General features: G+C 47.3%; 1 protein-coding gene across 1 annotated transcript in view; it reads left to right on the top strand.

The window, feature by feature from the left end:
• The first annotated feature begins 3,809 nt into the window (after window positions 1-3,809).
• Window positions 3,810-26,731, top strand: part of aif1l (allograft inflammatory factor 1-like) — a 199,637-nt gene continuing 176,715 nt past the window's right edge. The window contains exon 1 of the mRNA XM_067438630.1: window positions 3,810-3,815. The gene's annotated coding sequence lies outside the window, so the exon portion shown is untranslated. The remainder of the gene's footprint in view (window positions 3,816-26,731) is intronic.

Below are 26,731 nucleotides of genomic sequence, written 5' to 3'. Positions count from 1 at the left end.
GTAATTCCACTGATCTGTTAGCAAAGGGTACATGTATTGTCTTGCTATCAACAGACCAAGCTCAATCAAGACTGAACAATAGTCTGGGGAGTCTGCTCTGTATCTGCACAGAGGCATGATCAACGGCAATGGTTCAGATGACTCTGTACGCAATTGGATCATCCTTCAACCAATCAGACCAATGATTTTACTTCAGAGCATTTGATTTTATGTATTGAATGTTATGTATTATCTTTTAATTGATTATGTATGATACATTTACCTGACTAATAATAAATTGTTCCATTTGATTTTACTCTGACATACTCTGGAATTATAGTAGATCACGTCTGGACTGAATCAAATATTCTAGAATAAGCAAACATGGAGCACGGGCATCTAGGACATCAGCTAACTGGCTGCCCCTAAACGTAAACTGCCTCTGTCTAATGACCAAGACAAGTTTGTGATAAAGAGATCGTAATCCGGAATACTCATTGGTATCCGAAAGAATGGGTATAAGTTCATCAAAGGGTTAAACAGAATAATCAAATGTATAGTTAAACTTTTATACAAATGACCAAATAACCAATCGACATTCTAATCTAAAATGAAGGTCATGATAAAATGGAGTCAGATAAAAGTAAATTGGAATTACTTTGCCCTGCTGAAAAGACAGAACACGCAGAAAACTTCACCTGCTTATCGGAAGCCCTTGTTGGAACGATTAGGCGGGCCTCACAATACATTAGGTAAATATGACTACATGCAGTGTCTAAAGAAGAGATGGCAAGTTTTAACTTAAATTTGAGAACACACACATACAAAGTGTGCTTTAAAGTCATAAGTATAAAACTATTTTAAAACATAAATTAAAGGGGTGGTAAAACACAATTTCACTTTTCTAAGTTTAGTTAGTGTGTAATATTGCTTTTTGAGCAAAAACAACATCTGCAAAGTTACAACACTCAAAGCTTAAAGCAAAGGGAGATTTTTGCTTTTAAAGAAATTCATTTCTAAGGATTACAGCAAACGGCCGGTAGGGAACTGCAGCCTTTTCCACCAGAGAAAAGCGGCAGTGGCTCAGTGGTTCATGTAAATTGTCTACAAACCGGAAGGTTGGTGGTTCAATCCCCGGTTCCACCTGACCAAGTGTCGAGGTGTCCATGAGCAAGACACCTAACCCCAGCTGCTCCCGACGAGCTGGATGGTGCCTTGCATGGCTGACACCGCCGTCGGTGTATGACTGGGTGAATGCGAGGCAAGATGTAAAGCGCTTTGGATGGCCATAGGGTCTGTTAAAAGCGCTATATAAATGCAGTCCATTTACCATTTACCATTACCAGACTAGCTGACATCAGCAGCTCAAATATTTACATAAACCCCTCCTTCGAGAATATTAAATAAGGGGGACTAGGCCATTTTTTATTGCAGTGGAATAGTAGGCTGGAGTGAAACACTGTTATTTTCATCCGGATTGCAGGTCCACTTTGTTCAGTCTTACTAGGGACGGGGGAGTTAGGGATCAATGGTTAAAATATATTTTTAACTCGGTCCCTCATAATTATTACCCAAATCTCTCTCTCTGTGCTGCACATTTTTATGGAGGAAAGCTCACAATCGTCTTGAAAGATGGAGCAGTTCCCACTTTAAAAACAGAAGCTGTTTACGGGCCACAACCTGTAATTATGAATTATCTGTAATAGTTCGTAAATGCCATTGATCTGGCGCTGAGCCAGAGTCTGAGTGAGTGAGAGACTGACTGAGCTCAGTGTTTGATGTTTAGTTTAGGTTTCATACTCTTCAAGTTACATTACACAATCACTAAAATTTCACATATAACAGGAGAAGTGGATGATCTTAGGTTGTATGTGGCAAGGGGGGCGTGGTTCAGCGAGGTCTGCAGCGGGAGAGAGGGCCGCAGGACGAGCGGTAAGTGAGTGGGTTGGACGCAGATTAATAACACCTGTCTCTTGTTCCAGTAATGAGCGCGGAGAGGGGATAAAACGCCAGCGGAACCAGAGGACAGGGAGAGAGAGAGACGGACGGTTGATGCCCGAACAGAGACTGAGAAACCGGAAGCCGGAAGTGCCGACCCGGAAGTGATCGCTATTGTTTTGAGTTTGAAAGAATCTCCACACTACGGAGTGTGCCTTGACTATTGAGAGAATAAATAAAGAAGCATCAACCGTCCAGCCGACCCCCGTGTCCTCTTCCTTCCTCACATTACGAACTTTATTACACTGGTGCCGAAACCCGGGAAGGAAGTAGGACCGTGCCGCCGCCATGCAAACGCCCTCCGCCACGCCATTTGCGGACATCATCAACTCCCTCGCGGTCCTCCACCAGGACCAACATCAGGCGATGCTGGACCTTCGGGCGGACCAGGAGCGCCGCTTCGCGGCGATAGTCCAAGGCCAGCAAGAGGACCGCGAGCGGTTCCGGAGCTGGATGGATCGGGAGGTTCGCGCTGAGGCCGCCGGGCTGGCCAGCGCACCGGTTCACGTGCCGCTCCACAAGATGGGGCCGGAAGACGACCCGGAGGCCTTCATCGATCTATTCCAGAAGGCCGCGGAGGCCTGCGGGTGGCCCCGGGCACAGTGGCCGGTGCGCCTCATCCCGCTACTATCCGGAGAAGCCCAGGCGGCCGCGCAACAACTACCGGTCGCGAACCTCCTAAAATACGATGACATCAAGCGGGCCATCCTCCAGCGGGTCGGACCCCGGACCCCGGAGCAACACCGGCAGCGGTTCCGCTCCATGGAGTGGGGTGAGGCCGGCCGACCCTTCGCGATGGCCCAACAGCTCCGGGACGCCTGCCGCAGATGGCTCTTGGCCGGCGGAAGCGACGTGGACCATATTGTCGATCTGGTGGTGCTGGAGCAAGTTCACCGCTCGGCTCCTAAGGAAGACCGCCGAGTGGGTCCAGTGCCACCGGCCCACGTCGCTGGAGACGGCCATCAACTTGGCGGAGGACCACCTGGTGGTGTGCCCGGGGGTCGGCGAACCCCCACTAACCTCTCACCCCCCCCCCCCCCCCTCTCTCTCTCCCTCTCGCCCTGTCCCTCTCCCCCTCGCCCTGTCCCTCTCCCCAGGTCCCGCCCTTCAGGCCCTCCTCGCGTCCCCCCCAGAGGCCGGGGTGGGATGGGCCTAGGACCGTCCGGGAGTTCGCAGGCTCCGCCCAGGGGCGGCGGGTAGGCCTGGGCTGGCCTGCTGGCGGTGCGGTGATCCGGATCATTTTGTGGACCGATGTCCGATGATGGACATCGGAACAATGATCCGGATCCCGAACGTCCAGCGGACCACCCCCGATCAAGCAGGAGAGTACCAAATTCTTGTGAGTATCAAGGGGGGTACATATCAGGCCTTGGTGGATTCAGGATGTAACCAAACCTCGATCCATCAAAGCCTGATGCAGCCTGGGGCATTGGATACAAGCCGCATGGTTAAGGTGCGGTGTGTGCACGGGGATGTGGTGGAATATCCGGTTGTCCCGGTCACGATACAGTTTCGGGGGAAAAAGCATAATGTAGAGGTCGCGGTTAGTCCACACCTCCGGCATCCGCTAATTCTGGGGACGAATTGGCCCGCCTTTCCGGCTTTATTGGGGTCGTTATGCGCGGATGCCGCTTGGGAGAAAAAGGCGAGGAGGGGGGCGGCGCGAGTGCAGCTTGGGGAGACTGAGACGGGACCCTTGGGGACAGCTGCAGAGGAACCGAGCGGGATCGAGAGACTGATTCTCTCGGACCGCGATGACTTTCCTCTGGAGCAGTCACAAGATGAGACCCTCAAAAATGCCTTCCAGCAGGTCCGATCGATTGACGGTCAGTCTCTCCAACCTGCCTTGCCTGTCTCGTATCCGTATTTTGCCATAATAAAGGATCGGTTGTATCGAGTGACCCAAGACACTCAGACAAAGGTAGATACAACCCAGTTGTTAGTACCAAAGAGCCGCCGGGAAATGCTTTTCCAGGCGGCTCACTCTAATCCAATGGCGGGCCACCTGGGACAGGCGGCCACGCTGAATCGCCTCATGACCCGATTTTTTTGGCCAGGCATTCATGACAATGTGCGCAGGTGGTGCGCGTCTTGTCCGGAATGTCAGTTGGTGAATCCACTGGCCGCCCCAAAAGCGCCATTGCGCCCCCTTCCATTAATGCAGGTCCCCTTCGAGAGAATTGCGATGGACCTCATCGGGCCATTAGAGCGATCCGCACGCGGGCATCGTTTTGCGTTAGTCATCGTGGACTACGCAACACGATATCCGGAAGCAGTGGCTCTCCGCAACATCTCCGCGAAGAGTGTTGCGGACGCACTGTTTCGATTAATCTCCCGAGTGGGGATTCCGAAAGAAATCCTCACTGATCAAGGCACGGCGTTTATGTCACACACGTTAAGCGAACTCTATGGATTATTGGGCATTAAATCCATTCGAACAAGCGTCTATCACCCACAAACAGACGGCTTGGTCGAACGATTTAATCGCACTCTTAAATCCATGATCCGAAAGTTCGTACAGGAAGACGCCAAGAATTGGGATCGGTGGTTAGAACCCCTCTTATTTGCCGTGCGGGAGGTTCTACAAGCCTCCACGGGGTTTTCCCCCTTTGAGCTTCTCTACGGATGACAGCCCCGGGGGGTGCTGGACGTCCTGAGAGAAACTTGGGAGGAGGGACCTTCTTTGGCCAAGAACGAAATTCAGTATGTGCTGGACTTGCGAACAAAACTCCACTCACTGGGGCGGCTATCCAGGGAGAATTTGTTACAAGCCCAGGACCGCCAAAGCCGGTCATATAACAGGGGTACAAAGCTACGCAAATTCACACCGGGAGAGAAAGTACTCGTTCTACTCCCTACGTCGAGCTCGAAATTAATGTCAAAGTGGCAGGGGCCGTTTGAGGTCGCACGACAGGTAGGAGAACTCGATTATGAAGTGATACGATCCGATAGGAACGGGGCACGTCAAATATATCACCTCAACCTGCTCAAGAAATGGAATGAGGTGGAATCAGTGTTGTTGGCAACGGTGATCGGGGGAGAGGATGATCTTGGGCCAGAGGCGAGCATTAAAGCACAATCGGTCGCGCTGGCCCCTGGTGGGGATCACCTCTCACCGTTCCAACTCACTGATTTATCAAAATTGCAGGCGGAGTTCGCTGACGTGTTCTCGCCCCTACCGGGACGTACCGACTTGATTCAGCACCATATCGAGTCCGAGCCGGGCGTGGTAGTTCACAGCCAGCCGTATCGTTTACCTGAATTCAAGAAAAAAGTAGTTCAGGAAGAATTAGGGGCAATGCTCGACATGGGAGTAATCGAGGAGTCCAACAGTGACTGGGCGAGCCCGATAGTTTTGGTCCCCAAAACCGACGGCTCGGTCAGGTTCTGTGTGGACTACCGCAAGGTGAACGCAGTGTCGAAATTCGACGCGTATCCAATGCCGCGGGTTGACGAGTTGCTTGATCGGTTGGGCACGGCTCGATTTTATTCGACACTGGACTTAACAAAGGGCTATTGGCAGATCCCCTTGTCTCCATTGTCCAAAGAAAAGACAGCTTTCACCACGCCGTTTGGATTACACCAATTCGTCACGCTTCCTTTCGGCTTGTTCGGGGCGCCCGCGACCTTCCAGCGAATCATGGATAGGATTTTGCGTCCCCATGCTGCATATGCTGCTGCGTATTTGGATGACATCGTGATTTATAGTCACGATTGGCAGCGGCATATGCAGCATGTGAGGGCGGTCCTGAGGTCGCTGAGGGGAGCGGGGCTCACGGCCAACCCAAAGAAGTGTGAGATTGGGCGGGTGGAAGTAAGGTATCTGGGCTTCCACTTGGGTCATGGACAGGTGCGTCCCCAAATTGATAAGACTGCCGCGATTGCAACCTGTCCGAGGCCCAAGACCAAAAAGGAGGTAAGACAGTTCTTGGGGCTGGCGGGATATTACAGGCGGTTTATACCAAATTATTCGGACCTCACCAGCCCTTTGACTGATCTTACTAGAAAGGGGCTACCAGATACGGTCCAGTGGACGGAGCCGTGTCAACAGGCTTTTACCCGAGTTAAGGCTGCTCTATGTGGCGGGCCGCTTTTACACTCCCCTGACTTTTCTCTCCCTTTCTTGTTGCAGACTGACGCGTCGGACAGGGGGCTGGGAGCAGTCCTGGCCCAGGAGGTGGAGGGGGGAGAGCGGCCGGTGCTGTACATTAGCCGTAAGCTCTCCAAGAGGGAAGCTAAGTACAGCACCATAGAGAAGGAGTGTCTGGCCATCAGGTGGGCTCGTTCTCACCCTCCGCTACTACCTCCTGGGGCGGGAGTTCACCCTCTGTTCGGACCACGCTCCTCTCCAATGGCTCCACCGCATGAAGGATACCAACGCGCGGATCACCCGTTGGTATCTAGCTCTTCAGCCGTTTAAATTCAAGGTGGTCCACAGGCCGGGTGCTCAGATGGCTGTGGCCGATTTCCTCTCCAGAAATGGGGGGGGGGGGGGCTGCAGGCCGGACGGCTCCCCGGCCTGAGTCAGGCGGTGGGGATATGTGGCAAGGGGGGTGTGGTTCAGCGAGGTCTGCAGCGGGAGAGAGGGCCGCGGGACGAGCGGTAAGTGAGTGGGTTGGACGCAGATTAATAACACCTGTCTCTTGTTCCAGTAATGAGCGCGGAGAGGGGATAAAACGCCAGCGGAACCAGAGGACAGGGAGAGAGAGAGACGGACGGTTGATGCCCGAACAGAGACTGAGAAACCGGAAGCCGGAAGTTCCGACACGGAAGTGATCGCTATTGTTTTGAGTTTGAAAGAATCTCCACACTACGGAGTGTGCCTTGAATATTGAGAGAATAAATAAAGAAGCATCAACCGTCCAGCCGACCCCCGTGTCCTCTTCCTTCCTCACATTACGAACTTTATTACATTGTAAATCTAGCATTCCCCATCTCTGTCAGTGCTTAAACATATAACGGCGGCGTGGACACCCATAGCCCATGATAACTTTACCGATCAACTAACACAATCATTTTCCCTGTTTCCTCACATAATGTCACATAAGGTGAATTCGGGTGATTGGGACACTTTTGCCAAGTCATCTCAGTGCCTAAAAGTGTCCCAATCACAGCCCGTGATAACTTTACAGATCAACTAACACAAGCATTTTCGACCCTGTTCCCTCATGTAATGTCACATTAAATGTGAAGCATTTCGACCCTGTTCCCTCATGTAATGTCACATTAAATGTGAAGGCTAGAGGTGAAGCATTGATTGACTGATAGACAACTACTGTGTAAGTGTTTGTAACTTTTCTCATTTTTGATTGTTTGTTCATTTGTTGTTGGATAAGTGTGTCTGTGTGGTGCAGTGGTGTGTATTAGTAGTTTTGGTGTATTCTGGTGGTGTGTGTGGGAGTTAGCATTTGTTGAGTTAGCATTTGTTTGGTCTTTGCCACGTTGGGAGTCATTTTGTTGTGGGGCGTGGCCAGCGAGGTATTAAAAGCCTCGTGTGTTTGTTAGCAGCTGGCTAGAGGTGAAGCATTGATTGACTGATAGACAACTACTGTGTAAGTGTTTATAACTTTTCTCATTTTTGATTGTTTGTTCATTTGTTGTTGGATAAGTGTGTCTGTGTGGTGCAGTGGTGTGTATTAGTAGTTTTGGTGTATTCTGGTGGTGTGTGTGGGAGTTAGGCTTTGTTGAGTTAGCATTTGTTTGGTCTTTGCCACGTTGGGAGTCAGTTTGTTGGGGGCGTGGCCAGCGAGGTATTAAAAGCCTCGTGTGTTTGTTAGCAGCTGGCTAGAGGTGAAGCATTGATTGACTGATAGACAACTACTGTGTAAGTGTTTGTAACTTTTCTCATTTTTGATTGTTTGTTAATTTGTTGTTGGATAAGTGTGCCTGTGTGGTGCAGTGGTGTGTATTAGTAGTTTTGGTGTATTCTGGTGGTGTGTGTGGGAGTTAGCATTTGTTGAGTTAGCATTTGTTTGGTCTTTGCCACGTTGGGAGTCAGTTTGTTGGGGGCGTGGCCAGCGAGGTATTAAAAGCCTCGTGTGTTTGTTAGCAGCTGGCTAGAGGTGAAGCATTGATTGACTGATAGACAACTACTGTGTAAGTGTTTGTAACTTTTCTCATTTTTGATTGTTTGTTCATTTGTTGTTGGATAAGTGTGTCTGTGTGGTGCAGTGGTGTGTATTAGTAGTTTTGGTGTATTCTAGTGGTGTGTGTGGGAGTTAGCATTTGTTGAGTTAGCATTTGTTTGGTCTTTGCCACGTTGGGAGTCAGTTTGTTGGGGGCGATCCCAGCTGCTTTCAATAACGATACTCAAGTGAGTATAAATAGCGTGATAGTCCGCGGCAGCGGAAGCGGCAGTGTGAAGCCCTCCTTGTGTGAAGACTGACGAGTGTAAAGACTTCAACTCTTCCCTGTGCAAGACCGACGAGTGTAAAGACTTCAACTCTTCCCTGTGCAAGACCGACGAGTGTAAAGACTTCAACTCTTCCCTGTGCAACTCCTCTCGAGCAAGGACCTCGACAAGCCACTTGAGTATCATCTTCCTTTCATTATTTGTGTTCGGCTCTTTTCTAATTCCGATCTGGCCTTTTCTCTGATCTGTATTCACCATGTGCTTTCAAATCTCAACTATAACTACTAGCACTCGTAATTCACGCTCTGTACGCACGAGACGCCGCAATCCTAATAATTTGCGCTATATCCTAACATCCTCTGCTACTTTACTCTCTATTCCAATTGGTCTCTGGAATTGTCAGTCTGCTGTAAACAAAGCAGACTTTATTTCATCTATTGGGACTCATTCTCAGCTCAGCCTCATGGCCCTAACTGAGACCTGGATCAAACCAGAGGACACTGCCACTCCTGCAGCCCTTTCAACCAATTTAACTTTTTCACACACTCCTCGGCCTATTGGGAGGGGTGGGGGTACTGGTTTGCTTATCTCAAATGATTGGAAATTTGATCCATTACCATCTCTACCGGCCAGTTCATTTGAATCGCACTCAATCACTGTTACTCACCCTGTTAAAATCCATGTGGTAGTGGTCTATCGTCCTCCAGGTCACCTCGGTAACTTTGTGGAGGAGTTGGATGTGTTACTTTCTAACTTCCCTGAGGATGGCACTCCACTGATTCTGCTTGGTGACTTCAACATCCATCTTGATAAACACCTAGCTGCAGACTTCAGCACTCTACTGACTTCATTTGACCTTAAGTTAGTATCTACTGCGGCTACTCACAGATCAGGTAACCAATTAGACCTTGTATACACACGCAACTGCTCCACGGACAACACTTTAGTTACTCCATTACACACCTCAGACCACTTTCTCATCACTCTTAACCTCATACTGACTCCTGATACAACACGCACTCCTACACAGATTACCTTTCGGCGTAATCTACGCTCCCTCTCTCCCTCTCGCCTATCCACTATGGTTTCATCTTCACTCCCTCCACCTGCTCAGTTCTCAGCACTGGACACTAACAGTGCTACCGACACTCTTTGCTCCACTCTAACATCCTCCTTAGACAGTTTTTGCCCCCTCTCATCCAGACCAGCCCGCCCCACCCCATCTGCCCCCTGGCTGTCTGATGTTCTCCGTGAACATCGCTCTGGACTCAGGGCGGCAGAGAGGAAATGGCGGAAATCTAAAAACTATACTGACCTTACCTTGTATCAGTCGCTTCTCTCTTCTTTCTCTACAAATGTCTCCACTGCTAAAACAACATACTACCACAACAAAATCAACAAATGCTCTGACTCTCGCAAACTCTTTAAAACATTCTCCTCTCTCCTTTGTCCTCCTCCTCCCCCTCCTTCATCAACTCTTACAGCTGATGACTTTGCATCATTTTTTACAAACAAAACATCCCTCATCAGCAAACAGTTCTCCTCATCACAAACTGACAAGCACATCTCAACAACTAACACGAACACGCTTCCATCCTTCTCTCCGCTCTCCGAGGCAGATATTTCTAAACTCATCCTTTCCAATCACCCTACTACCTGTCCACTTGATCCTATACCCACTCACCTCCTTCAGGCCATTTCTTCTTCAATCACTCCTGCACTCACTCACATTGTCAACACTTCTCTTCATACGGGAACCTTTCCCACAGCATTTAAGCAGGCTCGGGTAACCCCACTGCTTAAGAAACCCTCTCTGAATCCAGCACTTTTAGAAAACTACCGACCGGTATCCCTTCTGCCTTTCATTGCAAAGACCCTTGAGCGAGTTGTGTTCAATCAACTCTCTATGTTTCTTGAAAGGGACAACCTCCTAGACAACAACCAATCCGGCTTCAAAAGCGGCCATTCGACTGAGACTGCCTTGCTCTCGGTAACTGAGGCACTGAGACTGGCAAAAGCAGCTTCCAAATCCTCAGTGCTCATTCTGCTGGATCTGTCTGCTGCTTTTGACACAGTTAACCACCAGATCCTCCTGTCAACACTTAAGACGATGGGTATCTCAGGAACTGCCCTCCAGTGGTTCAGGTCTTACCTCTCTGGTAGGTCCTACAGGGTGTCATGGAGAGGTGTAGTGTCTAAGTCACATCATCTAGATACTGGGGTTCCCCAGGGCTCAGTGCTTGGACCACTTCTCTTCACCATCTACATGTCATCATTAGGTTCTGTCATTCAGAAACACGGCTTCTCCTATCACTGCTATGCTGATGACACTCAACTCTACTTCTCATTTCAACCAGATGATCCTACAGTCAGTGTTCGTATCGCTGCCTGTCTGACAGACATTTCTGACTGGATGAAAGAGCATCATCTTAAACTCAATCTCGCAAAGACAGAATTACTTGTTTTCTCAACCAACCCAGCACTTCATCAAAATTTCTCCATTCAGCTTGGTTCATCGACCATAACTCCATCAAGGACAGCCAGGAACCTTGGAGTTGTGATTGATGACCAGTTAAACTTCACTGACCACATTACTGCAACAGCCCGGTCCTGCAGATTTGCTTTATACAACATTAGAAAGATTAGACCCTTCCTATCAGAACAGGCTGCACAACTCCTGGTTCAAGCTCTTGTTCTCTCCAGACTGGATTATTGTAATGCTCTTCTGGCTGGGCTTCCAGCATGCACTATCAAACCCTTGCAGCTGATCCAGAATGCAGCGGCGAGAGTGGTCTTTAATGAGCCGAAGAGAACGCATGTTACGCCTCTCTTCATCAAACTGCACTGGTTGCCAATGGCTGCTCGCATCAAATTCAAGGCTCTAGTTCTCGCCTACAAAACAACCACTGGTTCTGCACCATTATACCTAAACTCAATTGTTCAGACTTACACACCCTCCAGAAGCTTGCGTTCTGCGAATGAGCGGCGCCTCGTGGTTCCTTCCCAAAGAGGCATGAAATCGCTCTCACGGACATTTTCCTGGACCGTTCCCACCTGGTGGAATGACCTGCCGATCTCAATTCGTGCTGCCGAGTCTGTAGCCATTTTTAAAAAACATCTTAAGACACATCTTTTCCAATTGCACTTTTCCTATTGCACTTGACCAATACAGAATAGCACTTACTGATCATATCTACGTCTCTCATCCGGATTTGTGCCTTCAGGCGGGTATGTTACATAGTTATCATACCTACCAAAATCCAGTGTTCTGTATTTTGCGTACGTGAGTTTTTGTTGTAGATGGCTATTGCTGCACGTTTAGCTAGAATGCCATACAAAACCAACCCATTGGGCCACTGAATCCGCATTAACGACAACAGTTGGGGCATCAGCCTTAGTCCTAATGGGTTGTTATCTTAGCTATCCAAATCCAGTGTTCTGTATTTTCCGTACGTGAGTATTTGTTGTAGCTGGCTATAAAAAAAAAAAAAAAAAAAAAAAAGTTGTGTACTGTGCTAATTAATTGAGATTTCTTACAGCTCTAGGTTGTTGGCTTTGTTTGTTTCGTTGCTTCTATTGCTCTACCCTTTTTTGTAAGTCGCTTTGGATAAAAGCGTCTGCTAAATGATTAAATGTTACATGTAAATATATCAGGTGAAGTGGATGAACTTGTGTTGTAAATCCAGTAGGCTTCGACTCGCTGTCAGTGTTGAAAACATTTTAATGGCGGCGCCCCGCCCACAGCTCGTGATAACTTACTAATCATCAAACACATGCACTAGGCAGTCCACAGCTAGGCCAGCTAACCAATCTGAGCTCATTGCATATTTTTGAGGGAGCGGCTTTATAGAATCTGGAAACCATCAGACCGTTTTTACAAGAAGGGACAGAGCAGAGGTAAAAAATATGCAAATTAATGCTTTTGTTTTAAACAAAGCATGAACACATGTTACAGTGCATCCCACAAACACAATTAATCCTTCAAAAGAATGTTTTACCACCCCTTTAAGAAATTTCTCTTGTAAGAACAGCTAACGGTAGTCTGAGTCTGAAACTGCACCATTGGGCTGTGATTATGGGGTGTGTTTCAACCGAAACCAGGAAAGACCTCAATTAGATAGACCTAAAACTAATGAGAGCAACGAAAGGACGCATTGTCATATGTCAACAGAGCTCAACTGCACTGTGTTGCCAAGTCCACGTTTTTTCCGCGGGTTCTTTTCTATGTCTGCGGGTTGAAGCGACTATTATGTGATATATAGACCCATGAGTGCGAATTTAAGCAGACAACCTTGCCAAAATAACATACATTTTACCCCCCAAACACAATTTTTTTGCCCCCAAAAGTTTTTAGTTTTAACATTTTGTGGGTGGAACTAAGTTCGGCTGGCATAAGCTAACGGGGTGATTGATAATGAATTGTCATAGTAACATTCATAGTAAAGAAAAATTAAGAAATTACAAAAGTCCCCACATCAAGGGCTCTGCCCTTCAAATCCTAGTTGGAATTCGGTGTTATAGTCAGGTGCGATTTATTTTCTGGATGATATGATATAAAGAAAAAGAATTACATTCGCAAGTAAGTGTGAACAGGTGAATCTTAAATAGATATCTTGAGACCAATTTTTGTGCCAATCAGCCTGCTAATATAATTTGTCTCATCTGGCTATGAATGTCTTTTGAGATGATCATATGTAAATGTATAAATTTAGTCTCAACATCCTCATGCAATTAGGTAAGTATTGGACTTACTCTCATGGATGGCGACAGACAAGACCACTTAAAGCATAAAAAAATGCACATTGCTGTGGTGATTTAAATATTTAAAATAGTCAGACATCTCATTAGCATGTATTGTGCATATCCAAGAGCTGAACTGCATGTCAATAAAACTGCACGTACACGTGTGGGATTGGGTCCAGGGTGGTCGCTTTAGGCAAGAGAAAAATTAGTTTAAAAATGAAGGATGGCAGCTATAGACCAAATTCTGCTGGAGATGTAAATGTTTGTAAATTACAAAAATCAATTCAGTCAAATTCATATCTCTTTAACCCACTCACAATTTTAGTCTAAATCTGTCTTTCATGGTGTGTATTTTTCTGTGTATCATTCTCCTCCTTTCTCCATTTTTTTCTCTCTCTTTCTTTCATCTGTGGGGTACAGGGTTGATGCTGTGGATTCACGCTGGGTCTTTTACTTTATTGAAAAATAGCCCGGTATGGAGAGAAGACAGATGAAGAGAAAAGGGAGAAATAGAAGGATGATGGTCTCCACCTCTCTCCACTTCCCTAAAGTTTAGTTTGCGCCCCACAGAGATAGTCTGGTCAAGATGAACAATAATGACCTTTTGAATTTTGTAAAGGTCACACACACACACATAACCTAAATCTAATACAGTAGATTTCCACTTTTAAAAAGTGGAAAAAAGCACACTTTACAGCCTGTAAATTTGTAAACATTCCTATGATACTGTATGTATTTTTTTTATGTTGTAATACATATTTATGTAGGAACTACATAAAGACAGAATATTTTAAATATTTGTTTAATGCCATCTTTTTACTAAGCACCAATACCAATACTGGTAATATGTTTCAACTAGTCACATATTGACGCTTGGTCAGGACCCCTCTGCATTAATGTTTAATGCACAGGGTACCTCTTAAAAGTAAAGTTCACCCCAAACTGAAAATGTTATGTTTATCTATTTACCCTAGAGCATCCAAGATATTGGGTTGTTAGGTCATGACGTAAGAAACGCTGTTTCTGGGTCCAAGCCTCAACTCGTTTCACTTGAGAATGCCATCCACGCCCGTTTATGCGCGCTATTTTTTCATATTAAACATCAAACATTTTAGTTAAACATTTTAATTACTTACATTCTACACAACAGTCTCTGTTGTCACAGTGTTACAGACATTACAATTTTAATGATTTATAAAAGCTTAATCACTGTCTGGTCATCTGGAATTTTGGTATGGAGAAAAAGTTTATGTTTATAACTTTTTCTGTAGTATTACACCACATTGTGTGTGTATTAGCACCGTTTGTATTTTTTCTTGTGATATGAGATGAGTGAGGAGCGTTTGGACCCAGAAGCGCTGCCACGTGATGTCAGACTTAACAAGCGGATAGGTGACTTAACTCCCACTGTTGCAGTCTGTCAGCCATATAATGCATGTGAATGGTCACAGTTGAGAGCTATGAGAGTAAAAAAACATACACATACAAATCAATATTAAACCCCGCGGTTCTGACAACGCATTGATGTCTTAAGACACAAAACAATCGATGTTTGTGAGAAACCAAACAGTATTTATATTATTTTTTACCTCTAATACACCACTATGGCCCACAGCCTTCAGCACACACACTTATTATGATTATTATTATTTTAATTTTTTTCACAATTCTAACCATTAATTATAGCCATTCCACAGTATAATTGAAAGCTATCACTTTTAGGACAGATTTACTAAACAGGACAAATTGGCGTGACAGTGTAATTTCAAAAAAGCGAAGATGGGAGAGGAAAGATCTGCACGTGATCTACATACTACACACAAATGAAAGAAAACAGATCCTTTCCATAACGACCAAACACAATCACCTTGCATGATTAAATACTCTCCTATAAATTTTGCTTCTGAAATGGAAACTTACAAATGTCCATGCCTTTCCATCCATGCTTTAAGAATGTCTAGCAGGTAGGAAATATACAGAAATTTGATTAAGTTGATGAAGACATTTTGAAGTTATCAAACACTTCTCAGACTTCACTGCATAAATTATAAATTATATACAGATTAATCCACATTAAAGCTACAAAATGTAATCAGTCAAGAGCAGTGAGTGATTTTCTCTTTGTCTTTTGTTCTTTGGTTAACAATAATGACAGGCATGTTTATTAGGCTGCTGTCACTTTAAGTCCTGACACACATGACCTGAATCTGACGCACGTCTTATTTTCTCACAACTCTTTGCATTCATTTAACACTTTTTAACTGCACTTAAGACTGTGCTTACTCGACAAAACTTTTGTTTTGGCATAATTGTGTGTGTTTAAAATAGATGCTGTGTTAATTGCGTTAAATATTTGTAAATCAGCTTCAGCGTGCAGCTCCAACAGCAATGCATAACTAATAATGACTATGATTGGGACTGTCATATTACACAACATTAATGAGAACACTATGGTAATAAAACATTGTGATTGTTCATCATTTGGGTTTATTTGCCGTGTGTTTCATTGCGTTGATCCAGGAAGAGCACGTGCACAACATGAGTCATGCATTCTGGCTCGCGCATGTAACTTAGTTCAAGTTCACTTGTCCATTCGCATGAGATTGTGCTGTAGTAATTTGTAATATTACATTTATTTTGTATATATGTGATCAATCATATAGGATGCATTTCTTTTAGCGAAATAAAACGCACTAGCAAATGGCTTCAGTGTAACGTATGGCTACCGGTTTTCATTCAGTGCTTCGGCTTTAGCGCATACAGAGCACTGCATAATAACTATGAGACTGTCATATTACATAATATAAATGAGAACACTATTTTAATAAATGGTTGTAAATTCATTGGATTTAGGTGCTGTGTTCAGAACGTTGTTCCAGGAAGAGCGTGTGAACTCCACGCGTCTCCCATTCTATATATGAAAGCAACTAAATTCAAGTTCACTTGTGTATTCGCATTATTTTGTGCAGATATAATTTGTAATATTTTGTTAACTTTATATAAATTGTCGTACGAATTTTCCTGCCCATCAAAAAATTAGCAGGGCTTGCCCCTGTAGATGAATGTGCTGTTGCACGGTAACACATCAAAGCGAGAAGCGGATCGTCCTGTTTGAGGATGCGCTTGGCTACTTGGACCACGCGCTCGGCTTGCCCGTTTGCTTGCGGGTTGTGCAGGCTCGATGTGGAATGTTCAAAGTCGTATTTTCCTTTAAATGCCATCAATGCCTTGCTAGTGAACTGCGGACCGTTATCACTTATAATCTGGTCCAGTACTCCGAATCTCGCAAATGTAGCTTGTAGTCTATTTATCGCCTGCGCCGCCGTTGTCTTTGGCAAATGACGGATCTCTATAAAAGTAATAATCCGAAACAATCAGATACATCTGGCCCTTGTTCTCGCAAATGTCTATTGCGATGCGCTGCCACTGTCTGTCAGGTAGCAGTTTGACTTCAGTGGCTCTTTCCTTTGTGTTTTCCTGTTTTCACAACAAAACATGCACAAGTCAATTTTGTTATTTATATCCGATGATATACCAGGCCACCATAAGGATGAATTTACCGGTTCTCTGCACTTTGTTAACCCTAATTGACCCTTGTGGATGCACTCAAGGATATCATGTCTCAGTTCACTTGGAATACAAATGCGTCTGCCCAGAATTATCAGTCCTTCACTTATGGACAGCACATCTTTCACAGAGAAAAAGTCTAATACTTTCCAATACGTTTCTTATGTGCTCGGGCTATCCCTGCTTAATGAACTTACTTACTAGTTGTAACTGTTCATCTCTTTCAGTTGCCGTTGCAATCAGGCTCAACTTTTGAATGTGCTACAACTGTGTCAACGTAGCAGGCTATCTCGTTCTATATACTGCTCGTTCTATCATCGCCTACTGGACTTCTCGACAGCGTATCGGCTACTACCAATGTCTTCCCAGGTGCGTATTCTGCTGTCACTGCGAATTGCATCAGTCTCATTAAAAGTCTTTGACAGCGTATTGGTACCGCGTCCAAGTCTTTTTTATTAACCAGTGGTACGAGGGGTTTGTGGTCTGTAATTAGGCGAAATCTGTTCAGGCCTATGAGATACTTCTCGAATCTCTCGCACGCCCACACCCCAGCCAAACACTCTTTTTCAATTTGCGCGTACCTGGTTTCTGCCTCATTTAACCTCCTCGAACAATATGCCACCAGCTTCCAGTCTGTTTTAATAGGTCAAACAGCGGCCCGCCCATTGTCGCCAAGTCTGGAATGTAGCGTCCCATGTAGTTTATCACCCCCAGGACCCGTTTCAGTTCACTCACATTTTGTGGGGCTTGTAGCTCTTAGACAGCTCTTACTTTCTCCAGGTCAGGCCTGACTCCTCTCTCGTCTATGACATGTCCCAAGAAATAAAGCTCCTTCTGTTTGAAGATACACTTCTCTTTGTTGAGCTTGAGCTCTGCATGCTCGATCCTTTCCAGAACGTGCCTTAGACGCTCGTCGTGCTGTTTTTGGGTTTCGCAGTGAACAATTAGATGTAGACCGCAACTCTCTTTAATCCTCCTAGTAGTTCGTTCCTTTTACGCTGAAATATTTCTGCCCCTATGCTAATGCCAAATGGTACGCGCTTCAAACAATACCTAGCAAAAGGCGTTATGAAAGTAGTGAGAAGACTGCTCTCACTATGTAGGGGAATTTGCCAAAAACCGCTCGCAGTGTCCAATGATGAGAATATTTTGGACCCGGCGAGTTTGGCAAGAATTTCATCAGTCGTGGGTAGGATGAACCGTTCTGTTTTTACCTTTTTGTTTAGTTTTTTTCAAGTCTACACTGATGCGTACTTTCCCATTAGGTTTCATCACTGGTACCGTTGGTGCGCACCAGTCTGTTGGTTGCATTATATTTTCAATGTCCCTGTTCTCTTCCATTCGTTGGAGTTCGGCCTTAACTTTGGGAAGTAATGGTAACGGCCCTCTTCTCACCTGGTGGACTGCGTATGGCTCTACATTCTTTTATAGATTTATTTTAACTATTTTAAATGCTGCGCTGATTTCCTAGATTCTTTTAATTAAGCCCATCTCTACTGCTTGTTCTCAGTTAAGCAAATTGTTCACGGTGTCGCCCTCCGTGACGTGAATTGAGAACTTTAACTTTTTATCTTTGTACTCCGTGGTCGTTTCAAATTGTCCCAAACTATTTATCCTTCCACCTGGGCTATCATATTTCGCATGTGTCTGACTCAGCTTCACTTTACTTCCAAGCGAGTTAAAAGTCTCTTCATTCATAACAGTCCCGTCAGCTCCGGTATCAATTTTAAATTTTACCCGCAAGCCCTGCACGTTCAATTTCACAAAACAGTTCTCTTTGTCGTCAGCCCCAGTTTTGCTTACTGTTCCCAGGTAATATGAATCGTCATCACTTGCCTGTGTGTGTGTTGCTCTTATTTCTTCATTAACTGTCTTTGAGGAACACATACGCTCCCAGTGTCCTTTCTTTTTACATTTTCGAGGCTCAGTTTCTGCTGTGGGACATTTTTCCTTGTTGTGATGTTTGGTTTTTCCCGCACACTTTCCACACTTTCCGCACCTGCCGCCACCGACCATTCTATCTACCATTTTTTCCGCTCGCTGGTTTCTTTTCACCCCATCTTCCTTTCCTTTCAGGTCATCTGCATGTAACCTCCTGAACACTGCTTGATGTACTTTCCTCCTGGTGGCTCACCTGCTAAGCGATGTCCTCCGTCTGCTTCACCATCAGCACCGCAGTGTCTAAAGTAAGGTCTGTCATCAGCTGTAACCTTCTTGAAAACTCTTTATTAGTGATCGACCGATATTGATTTTTTATTACAGATACTGATTATTTGGATGTTTTTGTGCTGATAACCCGATATATAGAACCGATATTTATTTATTGTGTTATTTCTGTTTTTTTACAATTACAGCAACAGCACTCAACTGAACTTTTTAAACACTGTAATTTTTGCAGTTTCACTCCCTTACATACAGAACAAAAGACATTTACATCAATAAATAGTCTGATTTTTTTTCTAAATACAGTGCAGTCTTTTTAACATTAATGCTGTTTCACCTTCTTATTTATAAATACAGCCATATTAACAACAGGCAAAATACAAAATACATACAACAACAGGAAAAATATAGGGAATCCGATATATCGGTCGATCACTACTCTTTATCTCTAATACCAACCACAAGCTTATCACTGATGTTCTCGTTTTTTGGGCACCGAACTCACAACTCTGCTAATTCGTAGAGTGCATGGATGAACATCAGCCTTTCCCCCGGCCTTTGTATGCGTTGGTAAAAGCATGCCCTCTCATGGAGGATGTTCTTTTTCAGGATGAAATAGTCATTAAACCTGTTCAGCACAGCGTCATATTCTTTTTTTTGCATGTCTCTCTCAAACGTGAACGAGCTGAATATGTTCCCTTATCGAGGGAACTTCCCACTGCGTCGAAACGCTTTGGGGATGCTCCCTAAGCATCAGCGAATCTGAAGCCTGAATAAACACTAGTCCAATCCGATTGGTCGTGCGTGATGACGTCATTGTGACGGCGTACCCGGAAGTATAAAAGGGGGGCCGGCGCATATTGGCGGCAGTTATTGCTCTTCAGCATAGCGCTCTCTGTTTGGTCTGTCTATTTACTGTTGTATGTCCAGTTGCGAGTGTGTGTGTGAGTGACTTTTTAGTAAAAAGTATGGAAGGAAAGAGTGGATTCAGACAGTGTGTGCATCCGTGTCCCCGCTTCATCTCGGGATCGGATACACACCTGTTGTGTGTGCAGTGTCTGGGTGTGCAGCACGCTCGGGCGGCTCTCGAGGGAGCCGCCTGTGAGCACTGTGAGCGGCTGACACTCAGACTGCTCCGCTCTAGGCTGGCCGTGTTCGATGAGACCGGTCAGCCTCGTGAGCCCCATGGTTCTGGACCCGCGGTCGCTGAGGCGTCGCGGCGTCGCAGATCATGGGGCTCACAGCGGGATCTGTCAGAGGGCTTTGGGACTGCTGCGGCACTTTCCCAATCCTCCTCTGACAGTTCCGATGATCTTCCTCCCCGTGTGGAAGCCCGCTTTGCGGCATCTTCCCCCGGGGCGGAGGGTCCGATGCTCGTTCTCTCTGGTTCCGAGGAGCCGGAGGGCGCGGGCATCGGGGCGGGGGATGAGGTTTTTCCATCGCCTCATCCACCCGCCCAGGAGGAGTTGGTCGAGGTGTTGACCCGCGCTGTGGCTAAACTCAATATTGAGTGGCCACAGGAGGAACAGGAAGTCCGGCCACCCAGTAGGCTGGATGACCGGTTCCTCGCACACCGGGTCCAAACACCGCGCCGGGGTTTGCCTTTTTTCCCCGATCTGCACACCGAGGTGTGTAGATCGTGGAGAAAGCCCTATTCCTCGCGTGTCTCTAATCCCCCACTGTTGGACTATTCCAACGTCCTGGGGGCACGCGAGGCGGGCTATGGGGCGATGCCGCGGGTGGAGGATGCTCTCGCGAGCTATCTTTCGCCCGAATCGGCATCGTCCCTTAAAACCCCGGTGCTGCCCACCAAACCCTGTCGGGACACCTCAGGGCTGGTGGGCAAGGCTTATATGGCGGCTGGGCGGGCTGGTAGTGCGCTGCACACGTTATCCATCTTGCAGGCCTACCAGGCTGACCTCCTAAAAGAGCTGGATGAGGGCGAGGGTCCCTCTCCGGAGGATGTGCTGGAACTGAGGAAGGTCGCAGATTTGTCTCTCCGTGTTACCAGGGAGACGGCCCGTGCTATCGGCCGCTCCATGGCAGCAATGGTGACAACGGAGAGACACCTCTGGCTGAATTTGTCGGGGATAAAGGAGAAGGACAGATCCTTCCTCCTGGACTCCCCGATCTCGCCTTCTGGTCTGTTTGGGGACGCGGTTAACTCCGTCGTCTCCAGACACCAGGAGGCGAAGAGACAGTCAGCGGCATTCCAGCAGTACCTCCCTCGCCGCTCTAAGCCCGGGAAGGCTGGCCCTAGCGGGCAGCCTCAGCCGCCTACCAGCTCCTCCTCGCATCGTCAGATGCAGAAAGAGAGCGTCGCCTCTAGAGCCCCTCCTCCGGGAGCTTGGCAACAGAGGCGGCGCGCTCACCAGCAGCCCTCCGCTCCGAAGGGCGATCTGAGGAACGTCCTTCAGGCGCGGAAGGCTGCCGCGAAGAAGTCCTAGCCTCGGCAGGGCTTCTCAGGGCGGTCCCTCCCGCGAGGGGGCAACCGAGGTTGCTTCCTTCGCGGCGCCCTGGGGAAATCGATGTGGTAATCCCGCCGTCTATGACGCCTCGGGCCACATCGATTTCCCGCGAACGCACGCTGCTCCAGCCGCCTCTGGAAAGACCTGCGGCTGGGCAGCTGGCGCGTCCGCACACAGAGACTCGTTCCCAACCACTTCCTGCCGGGCAACCGCTTCAGGGGGTCGGGGACGAGGCTCGTGTAACACCCGACGCCAGCCTCGAGAGGCTGGTTCCCTTAGTAGATTATCTCGGCGCATGGAAATGCCTTCCGAGTGTATCCACATGGGTCCTGCGCATTGTAGAAAATGGGTACAGACTGCAGTTCGGTCAGCCTCCCCCTGGGTTCAGGGGGTTGACCTGGACCACAGTGGTACCAGAGCGGGGTCGGGTAATGGAACTAGAAGTAAAAACCTTACTGGCGAAGGGGGCCATAGAACATGTTCCTCTGCCAGACAGGGAGTCCGGGTTCTACAGCCGGTACTTTATAGTTCCCAAAAAGGATGGAGGGTTGCGTCCGATTATAGATCTAAGGGATTTGAATCGGTCTCTGAGGAGGTTCAGATTCAAAATGCTCACTATCCCCATGATCGTGAGTCAGATCCAGTCCCAGGACTGGTTCGTCACGATAGATCTGAAGGACGCATACTTTCATATCTCCATCCTTCCATGTCACAGGAAGTTCCTGAGGTTCGCTTTCGGGGGCGAAGCGTACCAATATCGAGTACTTCCCTTCGGCCTAGCCCTCTCCCCACGCACATTCACAAAGTGCATGGATGCAGCCCTGGCTCCTATGAGGCTTCAGGGCATCCGTGTACTGAATTATATCGACGACTGGCTCATACTGGCCCAGTCGTACGAGGTGGCGGTTCGGCATCGAGATGTCGTTCTAGCCCACATAGAGTGCTTGGGGCTGAGACTCAACACGAACAAGAGTGTGTTGACGCCGTCCCAGAGGACTACGTTCCTAGGGGTGGTATGGGATTCGACGACGATGCGGGCACAATTGTCTCCCGCGCGAGTCGAGACCATACTGGCGATGGTCTCGGGAATAAGGCTAGGCCACACCATCACTGTGAAGCACTTTCAGAGAGTGCTGGGGCACATGGCAGCAGCGTCCAACGTGATACCGTTCGGCCTGCTACACATGAGACCCCTCCAGTGGTGGTTGAAAACCAAGGGGTTTTCCCCCAGAGGGAATCCTTTTCGTATGATCAGGGTAACGCGCAGATGCCTTCGTTCCCTAGTCATATGGAAGAAACCTTGGTTTCTGTCCCAGGGGCCAGTGTTGGGAGCGTCCTTTTGCCGGAAATCCGTTTCAACAGACGCCTCCCTCACTGGTTGGGGCGCGGTCATGGACGGCCGCTTTGCGAGGGGCCCATGGGAGGGCCGTCATTCCTCCTGGCACATAAATTGCCTGGAGATGATGGCGGTCTACAAGGCTCTCAGGAGCTTTCTCCCGGACCTCCGCGGCCAACATGTCCTGGTGCGGACAGACAATACGGCTGTCGTAGCGTACCTCAATCGCCAGGGAGGGGTAAGATCGCGCCCTCTGTGCAGATTGGCGCATCTAATCCTCCTGTGGTCCCAAGGGAAACTGTTGTCCATCAGGGCAATGTATGTCCCGGGGGTTCAAAATCAGGGAGCAGACATCCTGTCGAGGCAGGGGCTGAGGCCCGGGGAGTGGCGGCTCCACCCCGAAGTGGTGGAGGCCATATGCGAGAGGTTCGGCCCAGTGGAAGTGGATCTGTTTGCGTCTCGAGAGACGTCCCACTGTCCACTGTGGTTCTCCCTCACGCATCCAGCCCCGTTGGGGTTGGATGCCATGGTGCAGACGTGGCCGAGGCTGCGTCTGTACGCATTTCCCCCGATTGCTCTGCTCCCGGGAGTCCTGGAGAGGGTCCGTCGGCAGGGGGTCAGTCTACTTCTGGTAGCACCCCGTTGGCCGACGCGAGTTTGGTTCTCAGATATCATAGCCCTGCTGGCAGGTCATCCATGGCAGATTCCTCTGAGGAGGGATCTCCTGTCTCAGGCGGCGTGGACGATATTCCACCCCCGGCCGGAGATTTGGAACCTTTGGGTCTGGCCCCTGAGGGGGCCAGGTACCTAGAGGCTGGCCTGTCGGCAGAGGTGGTAGAGACCTTACTCAGTTCCAGGGCTCCGTCCACAAGGAGACTGTACAGCCTCAAGTGGAATGTATTTTCCACTTGGTGTAGGGGGCGTGAGGTGGACCCAGTTAACTGCCCAGTGGCTTCAGTGCTGGAGTTCCTCCAAGATCGCTTCTCTGCGGGCCTAACCCCGTCCACACTCAAGGTGTACGTGGCTGCCATTGCGGCTTTCCACACTCCTCTGGGTGATGGGCCTTTGGGTAGGCACCAGCTGGTTGTACAGTTCCTCCGTGGGGCTCGGAGGATGAGGCCTGTGGCTCAGTCCAGAGTTCCAACCTGGGACCTGGCAGTGTCTCTTGAGGGGTTGGCTGAGGCCCCCTTCGAGCCACTGGAGTCAGCAGAACCTAAGAATTTGACCCTTAAGGTGGCTTTTCTACTCGCCATTACCTCTCTAAGGAGAGTGGGGGATCTCCAGGCCTTGGCAGTAACGCCGACTTGCCTGGAGTTTGCCCCGGGTGGAGTGAAGGCCATCTTACACCCTAGGCCGGGCTATGTGCCTAAGGTCCCATCGAGGGTGGTCAGGTCTTTGGTTCTGCAGGCATTTAATCCTCCGCCTCACGTGACGGCGGAAGAGGGGAGACTTCACCTACTCTGCCCGGTCAGGGCACTCAGGGTGTATCTGGCGAAGTCCGCACAGTGGAGGAGATCTCAACAATTGTTGGTGTGTTTTGGCTCACCCAAGAAGGGGTTGCCTGCGTCTACCCAGACTATCAGTAACTGGATTGTCCAGGCAATAACCATGGCTTATCAGGTGCGCAGTTTGCCTTCACCTGTAGCCGTGAGGGCACATTCCACCAGAGGCATGGCCTCTTCGGTGGCCCTCCTTTCTGGGGTCCCCTTGCAGGATATCTGCGAGGCGGCGGGGTGGGCTACTCCACACACCTTTATCAGGTTCTATAGCCTGGATCTCCCTGCGACGCCTGGCGCGAGGGTGCTCCAACCCTAGTTGTGCCCGGTTTCCGGCTTCACACTAGGACAGGCGCTACCCTCGGTGTGGCCTAGTGGGTACTCGTTCCCCAAAGCGTTTCGACGCAGTGGGAAGTTCCCTCGATAAGGGAACGGCTCGGGTTATGTATATAACCCTTGTTCCCTGAGAGGGAACGAGCACTGCGTCGTACCGCCACACCTCGGCACGCCTGGAGCGCATGCTTCAGAGCAAGGAACTGCCGCCATTATGCGCCGGCCCCCCTTTTATACTTCCGGGTACGCCGTCACAATGACGTCATCACGCACGACCAATCGGATTGGACTAGTGTTTATTCAGGCTTCAGATTCGCTGATGCTTAGGGAGCATCCCCAAAGCGTTTCGACGCAGTGCTCGTTCCCTCTCAGGGAACAAGGGTTATATACATAACCCGAGCCGTTTTCTGCCTCTGGTCTCATGGCATACATAAGGGTACTCACTTGTACCCCAGCATCCTTCTGTGTGAGTTTTGAGGTTATCCTGTACCTCGAGAAAGCGCTGTTGCCATGCGGCCCAATCTTGAGGTCTATCAAAGGTGAAGTTTGTGGGTGGAGCAAATTTCGCCATTTCTTCTACTCCACAACTTCTGACACCATGTCAAATAAGTCTCACTTACAACGACTTTGTTGATAAGAACTTATTTATTTAACAACTTGCAACAGACAGTCTTCACAGACACACTCTTGTTCTGACTTCTGCTACTGCTCATTTAGCCCCGCCCCTCCTACTCTCAATCTATCACATTACCAGGCTAGGTTGTCAATCAACAAATGCAAGTATCTACCCTCTATGACAATGAATACTGTTTTAACTACTTTACATGATCATTGATTTACATATTCCAAAATGCTGGAAGAAAAACATTGTCATGCATCAATGGTCCTAGTTTTAGCCTTGTTAATTTGTGCTGTTGTGCATTCACAAGTCACAATTTCAAGGAGGCTATGAATCCAATAAGTTTTTGCACACATGTGCGGAGTAAACCAGTTCTGTATTATTGTCTTCTTTGCAGCTGTAAACTAATATAATATATTTTCAGAAAAATAAACATAGATGTCTTTCAAATCAAGTTGGTTTTGACCAACAAACCTTGAGTGACAAACACTAAATATTTCATTCTTTTTTCTTTTCTTTTTTTTTCTTTCTTTTTTTTGTTTGTTTGTTTTGTTTTGTATTTAGCATTGTTTCCCCTCATCTGTCTTTGACCCTATCAGGACAGACCTGCTCAGGCTGATTTTAAAATAACTGATATAGACTGTCTAAATATCTTTACTTGTACTTTAACACATCCAACACACATGCAGACGTTCAAGCAAATGTTAGTCTTTGAAAGGGACGAACATCTTTCCTACTTAAAGCAGACACTGAGCTCTGAGTCAGCGAGCCTTTTTTGAGCCTTTTATGAACTGAAAACTCATGCAGCTGTGAGATCCCACCTCAGTGGAAAACAGAAATTACTGAGAATGTTTAATGTGCGTAAGTGTGTGAGCATTTATCTTAAGAATTCATTATGTATATGGGTACTTTAGGACAAGTTTATTAATTAACTAAATGAATAATCTTTTAGATGATTTATGGCAACTGGAGCCTCAAAGCCAGAAGTCAGTAAAAGCCCCAGGTTTTTGGGGGTTTTTTTTCAGATTTTAATTGGTCCGTGAGGACAGCAAGAAGGAAAGGACTATGATGTTACTAGGGAAACCATGAACCTCTACATGAAACATATTCAGCGGAATATTCACTGGACTAAATGAAGTGTATCTGGCATTTACTTATGTTATAAGTTCTCTGTTTATGGCATTGACCATACATATTGCAAGTTGAAGCACTGGATTTAAACCTGTATCACAAATGAAATGATAACATCAGTGATAAAAACACTTCCGTTTTCATTCAAACTGCTTATTCATCCTTAATGCTAAAGACATGCAGATATCAATTCATGTAATACTGGAATTTATTTTGCACCAGGAATAAAATGCATTCCCGTCCTGGAATGAATTAGAAAATGAATCTGCAATTCAATCTCATCTCATGTGTATTGTCCTTTGAATGACTTTGTACTAAACATTTTATGATAGTATAGTCATTGGTCTTTGTGAAGACTGACTGAAATAGAACAGTTACAACTCCCAAACAGCCCTTTTCTTGGTCAGTCTGAAGATAAGCAGAAGGAAAAGTAAAAGCACTCCTGTTTTATTAGTGTCAATGCTCTTAATTCTGGGTCTAATGGCAAAGTAGCCATGTCGTTTATTTCCCACAGCATTCTCAATTTGACCTTTAAAGATGCTTATC

Source organism: Pseudorasbora parva, chromosome 3, assembly GCF_024679245.1.
Source record: "Pseudorasbora parva isolate DD20220531a chromosome 3, ASM2467924v1, whole genome shotgun sequence".
NCBI lineage: Eukaryota > Metazoa > Chordata > Actinopteri > Cypriniformes > Gobionidae > Pseudorasbora > Pseudorasbora parva.
This window is presented reverse-complemented; position numbering and strand designations above follow the sequence as displayed.